The 23492-nt window shown below is 42.1% G+C and overlaps 1 protein-coding gene across 6 annotated transcripts in view; it reads left to right on the top strand.

Annotated features, from left to right (window-relative positions):
- The window catches only part of unc5c (unc-5 netrin receptor C), a 369639-nt gene that overhangs the window by 141295 nt on the left and 204852 nt on the right, over positions 1 to 23492 (top strand). The window lies entirely within an intron of this gene.

The following is a 23492-nucleotide window of genomic DNA, read 5'->3' as shown; positions in this document are numbered from 1 at the left end:
TATGGAAGCAGGGGGCAGGGACTGCAATAGTCTTTGACCAGAGGTGCTCTGAGACATTGCACTTGCACCAGACATATGAAGATGCAAACTGCCTCCGGATGTGCCTGGAGGAGCATGCTGTATAGCATTCTTTACACCTCCTTTTAAGACTAGCAGCATGCAGTCGCTCGGCACCTGCTGCCAGATGCAAGTTAATGGGGAAAGGGGGAAGGGTTATAGCAGCCTTTTATAATGTAGTTATCATTCTGTGTAGCTCTGAATTATAAAGAAACTTATGAGGCTTGTTTAACTCTATTCAGAACTAGAGAGTGATGCTTTCAGCTAACTTTGGGAAAGAAAAGCTTAATATTTTGATTAAAATAAACTGAAATGTATGGGTGCATATTTTTAAAACAAAATTACATACACGTGCAGGCAGAAAAAGGGAGAGAGAGAAGATGAAGAAGGGAGAATGCTATATTAAGTCTTGCCATAATAATCAAATATTATTCAAATATTTTTCATTGGATCGTTGTTTTAATTCAGTTGTATTTCACATCTCTCCCTCCTGTGCACTGCCTCAGAAGGCAATATAAAGTTGTGACACACACACACATACACATATACAAAAATGCACCCATAGCAGCCTATATCTAATATCCCCAAAGAGTGCCATGGGTTTTTGTTTTCCTTCTACCATTCCCTTTATATTTCAAGAATCCTAACAGTACCACACTACTTTTTTCTGTTTCCCTGCCCTTTTCTTGAAGTATTTTGAGTAATGTGTACAATAGGCCTGATGGCGGCATAGTAACAGCCCCCATGATCAGCTCCACTGGCGAGGAATTTAAAATTATTATATATACTATTGTGGACCCCCCGTCGCTCCCATCGCCTGAGGGGTGAGATTGCTGACTTACTCTTGGGGTCCTGGATGGTACGTGAGGGCCGTAAGTGCTGCCGACGGGAGCTTCAGAGGACCGAGAGGGAGAAGTGGAGAAGAAGCCCGGGCGCCATCTTATCTGCTCGGCCCGAGGGAGCCTCTAAGAGCTGAGAGCCTCCGAAGGCTTCTGGTGACTGCTTCCAGCTCTTGTTGGGGAAACTGAGGCCGCGCCAAATCCGGGCGGCCGCCAGCGGACATCTCCAACGACTTACGAGACCTGTTCTTGGGTCCTTGCTCAACTTCTCCTCGACGGCGGAGGCCGCGCCGAACCGGGCGGCCCTCGACCCCCACCTTTGTCTTTGGGTGGCCGCGCCGAACCGGGCGACCACCCTTAGCTCCGTCCTCAGCTTTCCCTCGACGGTGGAGGCCGCGCTGAACCAGGCGGCCTCTCTCGACTCCCTACCGGCCCTCCTGCAACCCCTGGTAGGCCCCCACAACAAGATCTAGGCCGCGCCGGACCGGGCGGCCTCCTCCCCCCCTGTCTCCAACCTCCTCCCTGGGCCTTTAAAGTTACCGCGAGCCCCTGGAAGCTGCGCCGATCCGGGCAGCTTCCTTGAGCCTTACCAGCGGCTTGGGTGGAGAGAAGACATTTGGGCCTGCAGTGGTTTGCGTCGTTGGATGGCCCTCTGAGTTGTTCCTGCCGGCCTGTGCTCCTTCTGCTTCTGCCGCTGCCTTGTTGTGCTGCCTCCCAGCCTCCTCCCCAGCTTTCTTCGTGGTGAGAGTTGAGCATTGGGGCCGCGCCGGACCGGGCGGTTCTCCCAACCCTCTCCTTCAGTTTTCAAAGAGAGACAGCTGGGCCCTCTTCATCGGCTCTACTGAACAGGGGGATTGTATGAAGCGGCGTTGTCAGGATCCTCAGTGCTGAAGCCGCCATCTATTTTATTCCATTTTATTTTATTTTATTTTATTTTTTTATTTTTATTTTATTTTATTATTATTTTTTATTATTTATTTTTTTTTCTCTCTCTCTCTTCTCCCCTCCCCTTTCTGAGTGTGTATGTATGTGTATTTAGATAGGAGTGAGAAAATTTTATCTTGATGCAGGAAGACAGATTTGATTGTTGATAGGAAGTGGATCTGTGTATCTGGTACTTAAACATAGGAAGTGATCACATAGGATTCGTGAGTTCCAGGAAGTTAATTGTCTGGTATATTGTTGGTATTAGAATGTGAATGATGGTGTGCGCATGTTGGTTGATATACATCTGAGTGGAAAGAGTCAGTAGGAACGGTGTGTTAATTTTGAAAGATTAGAGTGGTTACTATAGGAAGGTTTTTGAGGAAGTATTAGGAATGAGTTGGCAGGAATTTCCGAAGGAAAATGAACTACTTCACCTATGTGATTTGTTGGGAAAATCGTTCAGCACTGTTTTGTATCAACTGGAAACACTGAACAAGAAAATTGATCATCTTTTCAAGGGAATCTCCCTGATTGCGACAAACCCTTCTCCTATAGACATTATAACAACTGTACCAACCAGTTCCACTAACATCAATGAGGAACTAAACGCTCTGGAAGACCATGGAAAAATAAAGCTAGAGGAGCAGAAAGTAGTTAATAGATCAGATTTGGAAGTGGCCAAGGATGGGGATGGGCTAGTATCTGGGAAAGAGGGTCAGGGGAGGGTGGCCTGGAAGGAAATTAATAGAGTCTCCCAAAGGACAAACAACACACTGTCCCCAGAACTGTTTGGACAATCTCGAGATACTTCCTGCAATCTGTTGCGAACCAACAAGGTGGCAGTGGAAGTCTCAGACTCTTTGCTAAATAGAGGCAGATGGTCATCAAAGCGAGCTGTCCATATATCTCTCTCTCAAATTCTTTCTATGAGCCGGTCGGAAGTGAAGATCAAGACCATTGACTGGCTTCGCAGAGACTATCAATCTTGGAACCGCTCCTTATGTCTTCTCATTGGACTGGAGGATAGAATGTTACTGGAAGAACTGTTTTTGTACGGGCCTAAACTCCAACAATGGGGTATCATTCTTAAGAGGGTATTAGTAGACCCAGTGATCCGCCCCCTAGACATTGGACTGACTCGTGAAATACAAGAGTCTCTAATTTCAAGCCATGTCTGTTCTACCCCCCAGCCCTGTCATCAGTCATTAGCTGTGCCTAGTCCCCCTCCCTCATTAGATGATGTTATCATATTAGATGACTCCTCCTCTCTCATACCAGCGGAGATAAGCCTCTCTTTTAAACAATCAAATACACTTGGAGGCCTTTCATCCCAGGATAGCTGACTATCCCCTTCAATTGGCAATCTCAACAAGCCAATCCCTCAGGAGGAGGAGGGTTCTCACGTGGGGGGGCCCATTGAGGTGGTGTGGGGGAGAAGGAAGAACGGTCACCAACAACCCAGGGAGAAGCGCAACAGAGTTATTGCGACCCTGGAGAGGAATAGGTGTGGTAGTCTCCAGGACAGACCCCTCAACCTTAAGGTCCTGCTTCTGAATGCCAGATCCGTCAATGGTAAGACAGCTATCATCCAGGATTTGATCCTGGATGAGGGGGCGGATCTGGCATGTATTACCGAGACTTGGTTGGATGAACCGGGTGGGGTGAATCTCACCCAGCTGTGTCCACCGGGTTTCGGGGTCCATCAGCAGGCCAGGGTGGAGGGGCGGGGAGGTGGAGTTGCGGTGATCTTCCGGCAGTCTATCGCCCTGATCAGATGCACCGTTCCACAATCTATGGGGTTTGAATGTGTCCTGCTGAAGGTGGGAGCCCGAGACAGCTTGGGGATTCTGTTGGTGTACCGTCCACCCCGCGACCCAGCAGTCTCCCTGCGTGAGCTAGCAGAAGTGGTCTCTAATGCGGCCTTGGTCTCCCAACAACTCATAGTTTTGGGAGACTTTAACATCCATGCCGAGACCACATTAACAGGTGCAGCTCAGGATTTCATGGTTGCCATGACGACCATGGGGCTGACTCAAGTTATATCTGGGCCCACACATCAGGCGGGACACACGTTGGACCTGGTTTTTATTGTGGACAGTGGGACAGTCAGAGTGGAAGAGCAAAATATTCTTCCATTGTCATGGTCTGACCATCATCTGATCTGTTTAAGTTTCGCCGTGGCTTCTAACCTCCGCAGGGGTGGTGGACCCATTAAGATGGTCCGCCCCAGGAGGCTGATGGATCCGGATGGACTTCTGAGGTCTCTTGGGGATCTTCCTGTTCTGGAGACTGGCGATCCTGTTGATGTCCTGGCTGATCGTTATAACAGCGAGTTGGCAAGGGCACTTGACACGATCGCTCCCGAACGTCCCCTTTCGCTGCGTAGAGTCACGTCGACTCCTTGGTTCACTGAGGAGCTGGCCGTGATGAAGCGTACGAGGAGGGGACTAGAGTGCATCTGGAGAAAATCTCAGGATGTGTCCGACCAAGCACGGGCTAAAGCCGCTATTAAGGCTTACTCCGTGGCTCTGCGAGCAGCCAGGAAAGCTTTCACGACTGCCCGCATAGCGTCTGCAGCCAATAGGCCATCGGAGTTGTTCCGAGTTGTTGGAGAGCTCCTGCGGCCTCCTGAGGCCCAGGAGCTTCCCGATGACTTGGCAACTCGGTGTAGCGATTTCGCACACCATTTCGCAGGCAAAGTTGCTCAGATACGTCATGAGTTGGACTCCAGCTTGACTGTGGTTTCAGCGGAGGTAACCGAGGCACCTGTCGGTTCCATCTTATGGGATTCTTTCCGGCTTGTTCTTCCTGATGACGTGGAGGGGATTCTTGGGTCTGTGAGGGCGACCACTTGTGCTCTGGATCCTTGTCCCTCTTGGTTGGTTAAACTGGCCAAAGATGGGCTGTTGGAGTGGTTTGTGGCCATAATAAATGCCTCCTTGGGTCAGGGGTCATTTCCATCCTGCTTTAAGCAAGCGGTGGTAAAACCGTTGCTAAAAAAGACCTCGCTAGACCCATTGGTTTGTGACAATTACAGACCAATCTCCAACCTTCCATTTTTGGGCAAGGTTCTGGAGCGGGTGGTTGCCACGCAGCTCCAGGAGTTCCTCGATGACACTGATTTTCTGGACCGCTCGCAGTCTGGCTTCAGGCCTGGGCACAGTACCGAGACGGCTTTGGTCGCCTTGGTGGATGACCTCCGCAGGGAGCTGGACAGGGGGAGTGTGACCCTGCTGGTTCTCCTGGATGTCTCAGCGGCTTTCGATACCATCGACCATGGTATCCTTCTGGGGAGGCTCTCCGGGATGGGGCTCGGTGGCACGGTTCTGCTGTGGCTCCAGTCCTTCCTGGAGGGTCGTTCCCAGATGGTGAAGCTGGGGGACACCTGCTCAGACCCCTGGCCATTGACCTGTGGGGTTCCGCAGGGGTCTATTTTATCCCCCATGCTATTTAACATCTACATGAAACCGCTGGGAGAGGTCATCCGGAGTTTTGGAGGGCGTTGCCATCTCTACGCAGATGACACGCAAATCCACTATTCCTTTCCACCTGACTCCAAGGAAGCCCCTCGGGTGCTGAACCAGTGCCTGGCTGCTGTGGCGGACTGGATGAGGAGGAACAAGCTGAGGATCAATCCTGACAAGACAGAGGCCCTCCTGGTCAGTCGTGCGTCGGATCGGGGTATTGGGTGGCAACCTGTGCTGGACGGGGTTGCACTCCCCCTGAAATCACAGGTCCGCAGTTTGGGGGTCCTCCTGGATTCAGCGTTGACGCTTGAGGCTCAGGTGTCGGCGGTGGCCGGGAGGGCTTTCGCACAACTCAAACTTGTGCGCCAACTGCGACCATACCTCGTGAAGTCTGATTTGACCACGGTGGTCCATGCCCTAGTTACCTCCAGACTGGACTACTGTAATGCACTCTACGTGGGGCTTCCCTTGAAGACGGCCCGGAAATTACAACTGGTCCAACGCTCGGCAGCCAGATTAATAACGGGGGCAAATTACAGGGAGAGATCCACTCCCTTGTTTAAGGAGCTCCACTGGCTGCCGTTCATCTTCCGGTCCCAATTCAAGGTGCAGACCATCATCTATAAAGCCCTGAACGGTTTGGGACCCACCTACCTCCGTGATCGTATCTCCTTCCATAAACCTGCCCGTTCCTTGCGATCATCCGGAGAGGCCCTGTTATCACCATTGCCTATATCCCAGGCTCGCCTTGTAAGTACAAGGGAGAGGGCCTTCTCTGCTGTGGCCCCCCGATTGTGGAACTCACTTCCCACTGAAATAAGGCAAGCTCCCACTCTGTTAGCTTTTAGGAGAGAATTAAAAACATGGCTCTTCCATTGTGCTTTCGGTGAGTAATGTCTGTCATATATCTCCGTATTACTCCCCTCCGAACATCTATCCTCTAGATTACCCCTTCCAAATGTCCCTGCCCATAGTGGAGTACTTCTCTGTCCCTCTCACTCCGGGTTTTATCTTTGTGTTCAAGCGGCCTGCCCTTGATTTATTGTTTTTTTGTTTTTTTTGATTTCTTGATGTTCTGTTTATTATTATTTATTGTATTTTAAATGGTGTTATGATATGTTGTTCTTATATTTTATTATGTTGTATTGCTCTGGGCATGGCCCCATGTTAGCCGCCCCGAGTCCCCATTGGGGAGATGGTGGCGGGGTATAAATAAAGTTTTATTATTATTATTATTATTAATTATGGCACTTGCAATAAAATATTAGAGGCTGGTAATCTTATAGGGACAATGACAAAAACTGGACTAGGCCTACATAGTTAGAGACTTTCAGTAATTGGGACTGAGCAATCAATTAGACACTACGAGAATGTACATAGTTAGCAACATTTTTCCATTGATTATGAGACAGCCTAATCTATTATCAATTTGTGCTTTAAAATTAAGCATAGGTTTTTTTCCCCCGGTTTCAGGAAGTTTCCCTTCTTATAAAAAATATACAATATTGGAACAATCCAGAGGTCTTTTTACTGTTCTTGTGTCTTTTAGAAGAATGCAGGAGTGCAGAAACTTACAAAAATAATATATTAACAATAAGTTGGCCAATACAGAGTTGTATCAATTCAGATTGGAGGTTGGAAAAAATAATCATTTCTGAATGGAAGCCTACCTTAACAAGATAAGAATGAACAAATGCTGTGAACCTAGAATGAAAGCATAACATGGACAAGAAAAAAGTTTCTACTTGCTTTTTATTTATTTGTTATCAAAACACATTGTTGTTCTCCTTAGTCTCAGGGGAAGTTACTTGTATTGACGTTGTCTTTAGTCCCAATATGACCAAGTAGAGGAGTGGCCTTTGCCTGCATTAAGATCCCTCCAGAACAACTGAAGATAACAGAGACAACATCTGATACAAAATTTAGGACTGTAACTCTGCCCCCATCACCTTTCTTATCTTGTAAGATTATTAACAGCTTTTGCTTAATGAAGAAGCCAGTGGAGCTTCAAGAGTTTGCATGACGTAGTTTGGTTGGCCAAGAAAAATATCACTTTTTTTGTGGATTTTGCTTAATGGTGAACATGGTTACACCTGAACCTATTTCAACAATCTCTGTAACTGCATTTAGGAGGCATTTTGTAGTTTTGGACAACCTGCCTTTATGAGAAGCTTACTGTCATTGCCAAACCCTCTATAAACACCCTAAGAAAGCCATATATTTCTGGGAACACATTTTGCAAACCACAGGAATTGCTCAATATCTCTAAACATGCTGTTCAAAAGAACTTGAAAGCTGACAAGCAAACTATAGATTTCATGGTGATATGACAACAGGTAAATGACTATTTCAGAGCAGCATCTTTTGGCACTAAACTCTCAGTAAGAACTTTTCCAGTGACTAAAAGTAATGTTAGGCTGTTGCTAGAGAGGAGTGGAAGGAGAGGATCTGAAGGAAGAAAGTCCACTTTGTTGGGAGTTTATAAATGCCAGAAAACCACATGAAAGTAAATCTGTTTGGGCCTAAAGGCATATAAAAACTAAGCATTCTGCTCAGTCACTAGATATGTCAATCTTTCAGTCTGAGTGCTTTTAAAACACCTGGCACTCTTGGCTTCAGTTTGACTTTAGATATAACAACCGAGCACTTTCAGAAAGAGCAGAAAAGGAAGACTAAAAATAAACAAACCTGTCAAAGCCTCTGTGCCTACAGGGTCCCTGTCCCTTCAACGTTTTGCAGATATGTGGTGTAATCATTTCCAGCTAAAAGAGGGAGAAAGCGTGAATAATATAAAACAGTCTTCTCCAACCTGGTGGTCTCCAGACATGTTGGGTGGACTACATCTCCTAACATCACCTACCATCATGGCCACCCTGGCTGGGAATTCTTCACTTTGCAGTCCAAAATGTCTGAAAACTACCACGTTTCCAAGATCAGATGGGAGCTGGTGCCTTTAGGGGTATTCAGGGTATCTTCTTACTTTCTTTTCAATTGGTTTTAAACTACTTTAAAATCAATGGTTTAATTAGGATTATTTATTTGATTGTTTTAAAATTGTTTTCTTCTTAAGTTTTTAGCTGTGCTATGTTCTAATCCATGTTGTAAGCGTTCTTGAATCCTTTGCTGAGAAAAACATGGGGTATAAATAAAATTAATAGATTTGACTAACTTTGTCTTGTTCCTGGAAAGGTTTTCCTAGATGTGCAGGAACACAGTAGTCAATACTGACAACAATACCCATACCACAACATAACAATTAACTAACAATTTGCATTAATAAAGTTGGATCCAAAGCAATGTATACAAAAGACAAAGAAAGCTTTATTTTGTGAGTGGTCTTCTCTTAAACATACCACAGTATTCCACATTGATTTTCAGTATATCTTTGAGATCAAGGTAATGATCCCACTAATGGGTTATAAAATAGGCATCTAATGTGTTTTTTATTTACTGTCTGCAGGACAGGACATTTCCATAGTCTGTGGTCTACAGAATGTATATATAGCATTGGCTCCTAATTATACTGTCAGATAGCTGTGCCACATGGAGCTTTCCAAAATAGTCTTCTGTTTAGGAATGCAAGAGCCTTGCCATGTTTATAGCAAAACAGCTTGATTGTTTGAATGCATTCCCAGCAAACAGTCACCAAGCTTCAATATTTTGTGTACATTCCAAGTTAGTGTACAAAATATTCACAGATAGTAATAATTATATTATAATTAGTAACCCCCTTTTTTCTAAACCCTCTAAAGGCCCTTCCGGTTTACATGGTGCAGAAGCAGAAAAACATGGGGTGCATCAACACTGTAGTTTTAATGCAGTTTGATACCACCTTAATTGCCTGGGCTTAATGTTATGGTACAATGGGGGTTGTAGTTTTATAAGGTCTTTAGCCATCTCTGCCAAAGAGTGCTGGTGCTTCACCAAACTACGAATCCCAGGATTCCACACCTTGAACCCTGGCAGCTAAAGTCCTTCAAACTGCACTAATTCTACAGTGTAGATGCATCCACAACCAGAATTTAATGTGACTTTGTTTTCCCAGTGGGACATGTAGTCCTAGTGGGCCCATCTTATAGCTTAATCAACATGACCTGGTCATAATCAATTGAACAGGCTTGCTTTTATGGAATGCTTTTTTCTTGTTGTTCATAATATGTATTGCATTTTAATGCTCCTCTTACCTTCCCACATTCTAGTGTGTTAAAATATAATGACCACATAATATTACATTATTCCTTTTTCCTTCTTTTTTTCCAGTTAAGCATGTGATATCCCAGCTGTTCTTTATCACCTATGCAGATTTCCATTGAATTCCTTCCCATTTGTTGGCACACTTCTTCAAAATTGTACACAAATCACATTTTATTGATGTCTTCAAATGCTCTCTTCCTTTGTCTGTGCCATGCTCTGTTCACAATTATAAATTGCATACTATTGTTATAAATACTTACATAGAGACTGGATATTGATACTGTTTCATCAGACCCAGTCCTGTACTTTTGAAAGAACGTCTAAAGGTATAAAGTTAGGAAGTAATTGTTACTTTGTTACAAAAATTAGGCCGCCTCATATTGTCTCCATTTCTCCTGACGTCTTTTGATAATAACTAGATTACATCAAATTTAGTGAGGGAGCACAGTCCATGTGAAACAAGAGAATCCTTCCCTTCAGCTGTCTCCGTTGCCTCAACTGCAGTAATTCCATTATTCCTGACCTCTGGTGCATTGGCTTTTCAGCTACTCGGAGGGATTATCCACTCTCATCTGTGCTACAGAAATCCAGACATAAATAACTTGAGTACAAAAAGAAGGGGAAAAATCTTTAGATTGGAAAAGAAAAGTGAGTGGTGTTTTTCATGGGCTGTAGAGATTCCATATAAAGTGATGTGTGAAGGAATGAACAGTAAACTCTCTCTCTCTCTCTCTCTCTCTCTCTCTCTCTCTCTCTCTCTCACACACACACACACACACACACACACACACACACACACACACCTTCACATGTACGTTGACGTAAAGTACTCTGCACACAAAACATATTTAACATATGGAATTATTTGCCACATGGTGTAGTGATAGTTGTTGTACTTATGGGTGAGATAAATTCAAAGATGATGACTTTGTTGGGTGTTGAGTGCTAAGTGGTGTTTCTATGAGTTCATCCATACTCTAGATTTAATGTAGTTTGACATCAAAACTCTGGCAGAGAAGATTAATAAATTTGTAGAACCACAACTCGCATGATTCCATAGCTTTGAGCAGTTTAAAGGATGTAAAACTGTATTATTTCTGCAGTGTGGATGCACCCTATCTTTAAGGGAAGTATGCCTTTCTGAATGAATCTCATACCTACATTTAGGTGAAACTGAATGCTGTATACACTCACATTTAGTCCGCTCTTTCATCACTCCCCTTACATTTCTCAGAACAAGAAATTATTTGCAAGGTTTCCCTACTCATTCCTGCAATCCCTACTCATTCCTGCAATGGCCATACTCTTCTCCAGTGGGATATCATATCTGTATTAGGAAGGAGGTATTGCCACACGTCAGAACAATTTGGCAGGGAACCTGAGTTGTGTGCTCCAAAACTTGTTCAAGACCCAAAAAAGAAAGATCCCTTCACCATTTGGAATAAATCTTAGGCTTGGTCATTCATTTATTTTTATTATTAGCACTAAAAGCTTTACTTCTCCACCATAATAGAAGGCTGTGTTTGATGAAGCTTTCTGTGCTCCACAAAATAGTCAGGTGTCAAAGATATATGGGCAGCTGGTGTTTGTTTAGTAAATGATGTCCCTGTTATTGGACTATAAGACAGGCCTCAGTAGACTATAAATACACTCTGCTCCCATGCATTATGCCACGGTCCAAAAGCATATTTCAGACTGCAGTTGTTTACTTTCTAATCAGTTTCCATTTCATTAAAATCCCCCCTTCCCCCTAAAAACCCTTCCACATTGCAGAGTTTGCTGAACGGTGAGCAAGATTACCTCATTCAAGCTTGAAAGGAGAATTATGAACCTAGGATAAAATAGATAAACAGACGCAGACATTGCCATTAAAATTCTTCATCCAAGTATTGCAAATAAATACTTTTGCTAGTTGAGATCTATAAATGCCATCTGCAAATTGGATAACTATAAAACTGAAGTTTTTTTTAGTAAAGGATTTTTTTTTTTTTAAAAAAAGGGCATTAAAATTGAATTTTTAAAGAATGTTTTCCCCAAGCCATTTAGTTAGGGTGGTTAAAGCAGAGTTGCTGTCCAGCAGCACAAATTTAATGAAAGAGGTCTGGGTGAATACATTCCTTGAAAGAGGACATATATAGTTTTTTGGAGATTTAAGCAGTTCGTGGTGGTGGGCGGGGAGGGGGAAAAAACATACGCAGAATTGGGATCCTGCTAAATGAGGTGAATTTTGGGGTAGGCAGGAAAGGATTCCAAAGCTGGCAAACTTTATGTGAGTGGGACACTGTGTGAATCTACAGATTTGACAGCACTTCAACTGCTCAGCACAATGCTATAGGCTCATGGGAGTTGTAAGGTTGGTGATACACCAGCAGAAAAAACTAACTCCCAGGATTTCATAACATTGAACCAAAGTGGTGTCAAACTGCATTAATTCTACAGTGTAGGTACACCCTCACTGGAAGATGCCTCTGTTCAAATTTCTGAGATCTTCCTATTGCCCCTTCCCCATAACCCATTCTGGTCTTCTGATTTCAATAGGCCTTAGTATCAAGAGTACTGGCTAGGAAATTATTTCTGCCATCCTAACATTATGTCCCCAGACTTAAATACAACCCCCAAATATAGATTTCTAATGGGAAATGCATTTACATCAGTATTCTCCAAACCATCCCAACAGCCTTTATCATTTGTTTGCTTGCTGTTTTCCTCAACAGTTTTGCCTTTCAATATTGCATTTCTTTTTTTAAAAGAACAAATGTTCTGCAGCCTATGAATGGAAGATGCTTGCTCACTTTTTCCAAGTTTGTTTTTATATAAGTTTGTATTTATATTTATAATTTTATATTTATTTAGTTCTTAACTAAATAAAAGCTTTGGCATCTTTGGGGACCGGACTGTTCATTTTCCAGAAAATATTAAACTAATCATGCTAAAGTGTGAATAGAGGAAAAACCATGGAAAAGTGTTTGAAGCAAAAAAAAAAAAATCAAGGCATATAACAAAACAGAGGCTAAAGAGAAAAGATGGGAGATGAGGATGTCATGAAAATGACATTTTCCTAGTTCACACAGAAAGCACAAATCTATTTTAACAGCATTTGTGACAGATACCATGAAGGGAGACCCAATTAATTTTATCTTCACGCTGCCATACAATCCATTAAACTCCTTTGGTCACCAAAATATCTTTAGTACATCATGATGCTCACAAAGGCTTCATTCCCATTTATATACATCCCCCCACTGAAAAAAATGAAGATAGAAAATCACATTCAGTCTTAATCAGTGGATTGATCGGTTTCTGTGAATAATACAAAACCTCAGCTCAATAAAAATGTTAATAATAGCCAGCCTGATAAAATTCTGGACGTCCGTAAAAAGAGAAAAGAGTAAGAAACAGGCTAGTATATAAGCACTGGTTTGAAATATAGTATATGAGAAGTATGTTCATGCAGACAGTTTGATCTGATCCGTTTATCTCATAGGCATATAAGTACAGTGAAGATACAGCCCCTCTCTTAGGGTGCTTCAACACTGAGGAAAAACCCACGACATAGTGGGTTTTAAAAACCTGCTTTGGTGTGGGTTTTTGATCCCCACACCCCCTCCCAAAACCTGGGTTTTCCTGGGGGATGTCTAGATGCCTTCCCGGTAACTACCAGAAAGGCACCCAAACACACACACCCAGCCTTAAAAGTTAAAAAAACTTACTGGGCTGACATTACGCTGCTCCAGCAGGCCATCTGGCACATGGAAATGATGTGCCAGGCGGTAGGATGGGGAGGTGTGATTTTGCTCCTGTCCCCCCCCCCCCCCCCCAATCTCCTGGCACATCATTTCTACACTCCAGGAGACTTTTCCACTAAGTTATTTTTTAACTTTTAAGGCTTGGGGGGGGGGGGGGTTGGAGAGGGATGGGTGCCCACTTAGAAGACCCAGTTCTAATGGGGTATTTAATAAATTTGGGGCAAACCAGAATTTACCTGCTTTGTCTCAAATTAATTCGCTTTTACCAGAGGCATTGTTTGGATACCTCCAGTGAAAGCCCAACAGGCCCTACATTTTGGGGCCGCTCTGGACAGAACCTTAGTTTAAGCTGTTATTCATTAAGCAAAGCAAGGCCTTTAAGTGATGTTGGAGCCCGATTCACTTCCACACACAAATGTATTAGCTCGGTACAGAAACCTGCTTTCCTCTTATTACCATTTTCCAATTTTGTCTATTGAAGACATGCATACAACCAGGGCTTGAAGGCACATAGCAACAATAGTTACTGTTTTTACTTATTAAAATGTATCACATCTCATATTTTAATATATTTATCATAATATAATTAGTCCCCACAGGCTTTAATTAAAGCTGTATTTTGGCAGTAGAATGAATCTAGTATTGGTGCCAGTTGGGCTACAAAGAGGAGGACATTTTACAACTGGAATACCATAATAGACAATGAGCTCTCCATAGCAGATAAGGCACTGGAATACCATAGCAAACAAGACCACCAGTCCACACAAAGTGTATTGTGTCTGTTTGTAGTACAGAAAAATACCTCTTCAGCAGAGCTCCATCTATAGATCTGTTTGTTGCATGTATATGAGCAGTGAGGATTAGTCACAAAAATGAGTTGTGTGCATACATGTCCCCAAAGATCACTAAGATCATATCCTAAATGGCTGCTATATGGTGTATAATTCCTCTTCAACCTCCTTCAATTTTTCTGTAAGAACTGAGCCTTTCTGTGCAAAGGAAGTCCTGGTTGCCTTTTTATGCCTCAGCTTTCTAGTACAAGTTACAAAGAGTGGAATGAGACAGAAATATTAGGACCCAATTTACTGGGAAACACTATTTCATGCACCCAGTTTATTTCATTCATCTATACCCAGAACATTTGAATGGGTTTTGGCATTGCTATTATAGTTATTAATATAGAAAAGGTATTGTTTTGCCAAAGAGACAAGTTGGTGTAATAGTTTGAGTGTTGGGCTAGAACTGAGATTAGGATCAATATTATCTGGAATCTGAATCTGGAAAGTTGACACCTGCCAATCCTATGTAGTCAAACTCATCAGAAGTTCTGGTAGACTTTATATAACTTCATGCAATCTAGGCCACTTCTCTTGCATCTTTTAATGACTCAAGAGAATTTACTTGAACCTTCAGTTACTTTGGAAGGGTTTGTGTGAAGTAAATAGCATGAAACTGAGACATTCTTTCCATTTAGAGTAGGACCTAACTTTTAATCTCCTTGCTCATTTTGTTCCTGACCCATATTTTGTACAGTTCAAAGTTTCCTTCCCTTTTTTTCTTTGAAAAAGGTCATAAATCCTCTTTTTCTAATAAAGACGTGAAAGCAGTGAAGAATCAAAATAACCCTCATATTTCTAACTTAGATCTGTCATTGGCACTGAGATGTATTAATCTTCTCTGTCACTTGGCCTCTGGGGGATCACAACATTTGGTTTCCTGAAATTTTCAATAAAAATGGGCAAGTAACATATTTTCTGTATTCCTGTTCCCCAAGCCTTTAACTTCAGCTCGGGTGTCTTGCAGGAACAATTAAACTGAACTGTTGCTTGGGTTAGGTGAACATTGTTATTACAGCATTTGTCCCTTTCCTGACAAATTACATTATTTCGGTGCCCTCAGACCATTTGGACAGTCCACAGGGAGCCAACTGCAGAACCCAAGTGGCTGATCGTACGTTCTTTAACCTGGAGGCAGATGACGGCCAACTTATTGCAGGCTTTTGATGCTGTGTATTAGTTAAAAGGAGGATAGGACAAAAAGGAAAAGGTTCTTTTGAACACTGGTTCACCCCCTGAGCTGGCAACTGCCATCTGCTTAATGTTTGGAGTGTATCTGATGCCCTTAGACATATTCAGTAAGTGCTCTCCTTCTATGCCTCAGACTCGATCCTGTTGTAGCTGAAGGTTATGGAGCTGTATTTCTACTCCTTCTTTACTCTCATCAGTATATTTCCCCCCATCAGTCTGGTTCTCTTTGACTTCTGTAGCAATGTATTATTATTAGCTTTATTCCCAAATTTATTTCTATCTTCGGTTACAACATAGCCATTTTCTTTCTTCAAACATGGAGGGAAAAGGACGAAAGGAAATGATACTTTTATAGAGCAAAGCACATTTTTTGGGTATGAGGTTATTAACAGTTTCACCATACTAGCGGATGTGTCGATCATTGTGTCCTCAAGACTTCAAAAGCAACAAAGTTATAACTGCTGACCACAAACTTCACAGGCCACCTGTTTCTCATCGCACTGTTCTCCTTTTTCCTATTTTCAAAAATCATTTTTATTAATGGATTTTTATTCTGCTTTTTCCAAACTAAAGTATACAATCATTTTCTTCCTAGTACCAGGGAGCAACAACACTCAATTTCAGGTTACAGTGCAAGTAGGACTAAGGACTCTATTTCACAGTGGGGGGGGGGAGGGGGAAGCATCATATTTTCATGGCGTTATGTCCCATCTATATATATAAAAGGGTAATGAAATTTCGGCCTAGGACAAAACAACAAAACTACACATCCCAGAAACACTAAACTTGGCAGCACAACCCCTCATCCATGCCTCTATGTTCATACAACAAAAAGCTCCAGCTACTCCAGAAAACGGCCAGGCTTTGAGACTGCAAGGCTATTCACTGCTATTCCACCTGGCCAACAAAGGATTCCCATAAGCCACAACAACACGTGGCCAGGCAAAGCTAGTAGCATTATAAAATACATCAATTTCTTATTCCTCTTCACACCTTGGGCCTTCCACATTGCCATATAACCCAGAATATCAAGGCAGATAATCCACAACATCTTCTTTGAACTGGATTATCTGAGTCCTCCCTGCCATATAATCCAGTTCAATGTGGATTTTATTCAGCTGTGTAGAAGTGGCTGTTGTCTTTTATGGCCAGTTTTACTGAAATTATCAGATATATCCCACAAGCTAGTGTAGTCCCACTTCATTTTATAAAGAAAAAGCCTTGCGGGAAAAGATTATGGGATACTTAACTTCCCCCTCTGAGCCCACTACTCTAGAGTAGACCCAAGCAGCTAATCTTAAATGTGACATGACTTGAGGGGAAACCTGACTTTAAAAAATTACCATGCCAGTCTCATGAAAAAGGATTTGGGAGAGAAATGTCGATGCTTGGTAGCAGACTGCCCCTTACTCAACATCACTGAAGCGATTCAACCAGGGCAAATTTGGCTGCTCCTATCCCATGTGTTTTTGGGTGTTTTCTCCAGGTATGCCCTGGTTCTTGAGTCCAAAAGAAAATCTCTGACCATTTCCCCCCCTCCCTTTTTGGCTGTTTCAGACATTTTCCTAACAAAGTACGACGGATGCAGAAAAGAAGTTCTCCTGCATAGTGGGAAGGGCTCCATAATAAACTGTACCCTCAATGGATTATAAGTGTTTAGAAATGGGGTGGGGGGGCAGTGTGGGATAAAGTCCTAAGAAAAAGCAGAATTTCCAAATTACATATACAGAAATACAGTAGAGCCCTGTTTAACCGAGCTCCAGTTAACCGAGGGTCTGTATTAGCCGAGGCACTACCAGGGGTGACCCTCCCTCTCCCTCTCCTTCTCTCGAGTTTGAGAGAAGGAGAGGGAGAGGGAGGAGGAAGCACCTTGCAATAGCTGCTACCTAGCAGTAATGACGAGGCGCTTCCCAAGGGGTGAGGGCTCACGAGAGATGTCCCTCGCGAGACCTTGGTCCAGGCAAGTCCCTCGCCATCGCTCCTGCCTAGACAGTCGCAATGACAAGGCACTTCCCAAGGGGTGAGGACTCGTGAGGGACGTCCCTTGTGAGACCTCGGCCCAGGCAAGCGCTTCATCATCGCGGCTGTCTAGGCAGGAGCAATGGCGAGGCGCTTGCCTGGACCGAGGTCTCACGAGGGACATCCCTCGTGAGCCCTCACCCCTTGGGAAGCATCTTGTCTGTTGTGGTTCAGCCTGATCAGCCTGATGATGAAGAAAGGGGATTTGGGAATGTGGATGTTTCTGATGATGAAGAGAGGGGATTTGGGAATGTGGACGTTTCTGAAATACAGTCTGTTCCTGGGAAGGTTGACGTTTCTGAAGTGTAGGTGGATTTGGAAAGTGTTGATAGTTTAGAAAAACAGAGGTCTGTGGATGCCTCTGAGTCTAGCAGAGATGCTGCCAAAGTGTGTGATAAGGATGACCTTTCACTTGAATATGAGAATTGTCAACAGAATGCAGATGGGAACGAAGGGGATGAATTTGTGTTAGATAGAGATTCCAGATTGAAATTTAAAACAGGACTCAGACGCTCCGTGAGAATCGGAGCCAAGCGTGAGGGGGTTAGAGTTCAAAGAAACATGTTTTTCAGTTGCAAAGAGGTTTTGAAGTAGATGTTTGGGGGAGAGACTTTAGTCAGAGCAACCTCGCTTTTGGAGAATCAACTCTCGCCTTGTTCAAGCCTTGAATCTGTGTTTGGATTACTTTTGAAGCTCATGTATTCATGTTATCTTGGATTTACTCTGCTCTTTTGGATTTTAGACTAATATCTATGAATTTCTTGAACAGTGTTTAAGGATTACACTTGCAATTGGTTTCACTTATATTTCTGCCTTTTAATAAGTTTTGCTATCTTTCTTCAATAAACTGAAAAGAACCAAGCCTGCTGTAGTGGAGTTTGTGTGTTGGAGCAAGGTGAACCAACGCTGAGGTGTGACATTGTCATTGCGACACCTTGCCCTATCCGAGCCATTCAGTTATCCAAGATGGGGCCCACCCCTTTATCTCGGATAACCGGGCTTCTACTATAGTTGCAATGGGTCAGGGCCCAGAGGGCTTGACTTAACAATTTTGGGCTCCTATGAAGTCTCCCACTGGCTGCATTTTTGATGGCTGGAAATAACACCCCACCATTACTTGACACTTTTTAGGGTAAGGTTGTTTCAGGGGGCCCCATAGTGTTATTTTGCAAACTAGGTTAGTGTTATTTCGTATTGAGTGAGTTAGGGGTGCTTTTTGCCTGAAATTATTTTAACCCATTACTAATATTTATTTGTTTTATTTATTTACCATATTTTTACCCTATCCTTGTCACCCTGGACTCAAGACGGCCTTACGACAGGCAATATGAGCATTTTGGATCACCAGGAATACATGATGACACATAAGGAGGCAGACAAAGCTTATTCTGAGTAAGGGCTGTTCTTCTTAATTACATGTGTAGGCAGAAAATTGAGTCCTTTTTAATGCAGATGGAAATGTGTATAAGAATGCTACTTACTGTAGTTTTATTCCAGACATATTATGCATTAAGCAAAAAACAACCAATTTCAAGATGTGAAAAATGGGAGACCACATATGTGGCATTTGCTTATATTCTCCTCCCCACACCCAAAACAGCTTCTTATGCAACATGTTATGTGATTCTTTTTTTTCATTTTAATTATCCTACTTTGGTGAAGCAAAAAGCAAACTATCAAAATAGGAGTCTTTTAGGAAAACCCAGAGTCAGTATTTCTTTTAAGTGTTTTCATTTAAGCTGCTTGAAATAGTCATCATCCATCTCATGTATTCTTAACTATAAGCATTTTTCCTATTTGTTTTATTTCTAGAAGTATACCATGTACTAACAAATCTCTTTGCACATTTCTCATTTGCAAGTCTTTGTGGTTTTACACACCACTGTTGTATTAAATAAGCAGATGCATTTTTCTCTTTAATAATTTTCCTAGCTCAGCATTTCATTCTGTTATAATAATATAGTACTGTTTTTGGATGTGCATTTGCAAACATTAATTATATGGAAGCCTGATAAATAAAACTATTCTGGGGGTAATTTGGTATTTTCTCTATTTATAGACCATATGCATCTGATGTAGAACATTTGGTACCATCAATTCTATTGCTTGAATTTAAGTGCAACATGCAGATGGATATTTAGCTAACCTGATTCAAAGAAGAGCATGAGAAATGCACTAGTGTGTTGTCATGACTTGAGCATTAGACTATGACTCCAAGAGACCATGGTTTGAATCTCCACTCAGCCATGGAAATCCTTGGTCACATCACCAGCCTCAGAGGATGGCAATGGCAAACTCTTGCCCAGAAATTGTCGTGATAGATTCACTCTAGTGTCTCCATGAGTCAGACATTACTGCAAGACACACAGCAATGAGAAAATGTAGAATCATAGAATCATAGAATAGTAGAGTTGGAAGAGACCTCATGGGCCATCCAGTCCAACCCCTTGCCAAGAAGCAGGAAATCACATTCAAAGCACCCCCGACAGATGGCCATCCAGCCTCTGCTTAAAAGCCTCCAAAGAAGGAGCCTCCACCACGGCCCAGGGGAGAGAGTTCCACTGCCGAACAGCTCTCACAGTGAGGAAGTTCTCCTTTCCTGTAGTTTGAAGCCATTGTTCCGAGTCCTAGTCTGGAGGGCAGCAGAAAATTAAAATTTACAGTATTAAAATTAATACTGTAGGGCATCAATATTTTTTAGAGAGTCAGAATAGTGTAGTATTTTGAGTGTTGGACTACTGCTCTGCAGACCAGGTCTGATGTCTTGCTCAGCCAGGGAGACCCACTCGGCAAGTCATACACTCTCAGCCCCAGAAAAACGCATAATAAGTTACCAAGTTGAAGGCACAACAACAATAACAAACTTATATGTATGCATCTTCGAACACTTACCACTGAAAAAAGAAGTCATAAGGAAAAACAGGCTGATTTAGTGTTTGTCTTCTGCACCAGAATCACTTAGTGTTTAGTATTTGTCCTCTGCACCAGTATCACTTCTAGAGGTTAGTACAACATGAAACCATACCAATTAGCATAAAGATTGGCTCCTTCCTCTGCAAATTCTTGATTGTACAATATAAATGATGGACCAGATTTTTAGATAAAACGATCTGGCTTTTCACATTTATATTTATGAAAACACAGAACTAGAAGGTAGTAGAAGAGGAAGTCAAGAGAGTATATGACAGTATATGAAAACTATCTTAATTCCATATTTGTCCCTCTCAAATATCATCTCTAATTGCATTAAAGTACAGTATTTGGGAAAGAGGCACAGGCAGTCTCTGAGATACAAACACCAGACTTATAACGACTCCTAGTTACAAATGGAGGTGAGACAACAGAAAGTGAGATAAATCGACCCCTCGGAAGGGAAATTCACTCCTTTAAGAGTTATCATGGAGAAGAGGCATCTCCGTTGAAGCTTTATCACCAATCCTTGTTTCCATGACAGCCCAAAATTTTAGAAATCCAATTGCTATAGATACAGAAAGTGAAGTGAAGTCTCCTGCACAGAGCAAAACAAATGTTACAGGGGTGTTAACCTTTCCCTATGCTATCCAAAACTAAAAGAAAAATGGCTAAAGTTACACTTATAAAATGTACCTGTTCCAACATAAAAAAATACAAATTAAGAACAAATTTACATAACCTATCCTGGGTTGCTGTGAGTTTTTAGGCTGTATGGCCACAGCAACCCAGTGATTCCGGCCTTCAACCAGAAGCCTTCAACAGCACATAACCTATCCTGTTTGTAACCCATGGACTACCTGTGCTTTAAATTCTTGATTTTATATATGACAAGGTGATTCATATAAACAGTTTGTTTCCTGTCCCTGTACTCCTTAGAATAAATGCACTTCATAATTCATAATTCATAGGATTCTATGATCATACTTAGGATCACCTATATCTGTTTCTGGTTTTTTCACAATTCAAAAAACATCATCCTTCAATTGCTTTTGATATATATCTTGCAAAAGCCAAAAATCTCAAGAGTTAAGGTTAGAAGAGACCATTTTCCTTTTTTCTATAAAAAGGAGATGAGATCACCAATTTCTTTAAAAATAGCTACAGTGCTGACAGCCATTATGTAAGATCTGCATTTAACTATGACTTGAATATTTTGTTTAGTGGTATTGCTTCTAAGAAATAGATCCCCTACCCCCATGCCTTAGTAAAGTCTGAAAAATACCATCTGTTGCTGCAGTGTGTGTGTCTGTGTGCACATGCATGCATACGTGTTGAGTTACTCTACTGTGCCTTTTTCTGTGAGTAATTAAACATTTACACAGTTGTAAAAAGGACAAGGGAAATGGTTGTATTTCTTCAGAAACATATTTTTGCAACATTTGGCAAACCAAAGAGGTGTTATGTCAAAACAGCCTCGTGATGATGTTCATAGAAATATGAAGTGGGGGTGTTTGGAGCAGTTTTCCTCTTTGCAGTCTTTCAAGGACAATACCTGCTTGCGGCCTGTTCAAAATTGCTTTGACAGAATCAGGTACAAATCGTCCATTTAAGGAACTCTCAGTTATTGTTCCCCAGGGCTACAATCACAAACAAAACAACCCTGCTCATCATATGGAAGATTGACTTAGCCTTATTAACAAAAGTTTTTACTATTCCCAGATTTTTCTTTCCTAGATCTAAAGTGCAAATGTATTAAAGTTAAAGCAGCTACACTGGTCTTTTAACCAAATATGTTTAGCATCACAGATAGGCTGTCACTATTATTGGGGTTCTGTGGGGCAACACAATCAATTGAGCCCCACTGCCAACCCCAATACATCTGCTGTAAGACCTAACCCCAAAGAATGGTCAAATCATGTACTGTAGTTAGAAGTGATTATAAGAACATATAGTCTAGCCCAGACATCCTCAAACTCTGGCCCTCCAGCTGTTTGGGACTCCAACTCCCAGAAGCCCTAGCCAGCTTGTTCAGGAATTCTGAGAGTTGGAGGCCCAAACACAACTGGAGGACCACAGTTTGAGGATACCTGGTGTAGTTCCTAATATGCATCAATATTAGTGCCTAAAGCACTCCTGAAAGGTAGCTATTCAACTTCTGTTTGTTATTGTTGCTGTGTGCCTTCAAGTAATGGGGTTTTCTTGGCAACATTTGTTCTAAGGGTGGTTGTCCTTACCTTCATTATGTTCAACTACAGTTGGCCCTATAGGACCCAGAAAAAGATACCAAAACAAGTAAAATACTTCAGACTTTGTGGTATAAATATACATTGAGTGTGCATCAGCTCATATGGTTTTATCCTTTCTGGTTACTTCTTTCCATGGTCCATAGTTTCTTAAAAATGTTTCTGGGCTGGGCCAGAAGGACTGCTAGACCTATGTTTGTTTCTTCCTTAAGGTAATTTTGTGGTAGATAGTTAAATCGGAAATGGAACATTTATATTTGGGACAATAATTTATTACCACTGCAACGTTGCTGTGCTTCACACTGTTGCTTAATTTGTTAAAGGGATGTAGACCTGTCATGTGAGCTCCTTATTTTTTATCTACATTTCAAAGCAGCAAATCCTAATGGGATACAGATACGTCATATACCTACTTTGTGCTGTGAACTAGATATGAAAACAAGCATTTTATGATTTGGGCTTTGATTGGACAGTATATCTTATCTGATTCTATATGATTCGGTGAACCATGCATGTCAGCAAAATGCTCTTAACATTCCCATTTTATATTCTGCCGTTTTAATCCCACTGTGATTTCCTCTAATTAGCTGTAAACCAGCCTTCCATCAGAACTGCTCTGCACCTTCGTTTGCTCCCTCATCCACATTTAGAAAAGTCTTTGGCAGAAATAGGACAGGCTGCTGAAATAGTTGCTTCCAATTAGGTAATAAAGGGAGGGAATGTGTTTCACAAAAGGAATGGTGGCTAAGCTTTATCTCATTAAAATGGAGCCCAAATGCTTTGTTTGTGTGCAATTTGAAATCAATGCTGCAAAATCTTTTACATCATTTGTAACATACAAAAAGCAATGAAATGGATCATACTGTAGCATTTTCCTAAAAAAAACAATGATAAAGACAATTGTAACATTTCTTCCAATGCAACCTTTGAAACCTACATGAGCACTGTGTGACAGTCCAGCTATCTTAATAGCTGCATTTGCCCAGAGCAGTAAATCAAGATACTGGGAAATACCAGCAGATTATGAATGAACTACACTCTGATATGTGCATCCCATTCA

This window comes from Anolis carolinensis, chromosome 5, assembly GCF_035594765.1.
Source record: "Anolis carolinensis isolate JA03-04 chromosome 5, rAnoCar3.1.pri, whole genome shotgun sequence".
NCBI classification, from domain to species: Eukaryota; Metazoa; Chordata; class Lepidosauria; order Squamata; family Dactyloidae; genus Anolis; species Anolis carolinensis.
The sequence above is the reverse complement of the archived record's forward strand: the minus strand, read 5'-3'. Positions and strand labels throughout refer to the sequence as shown.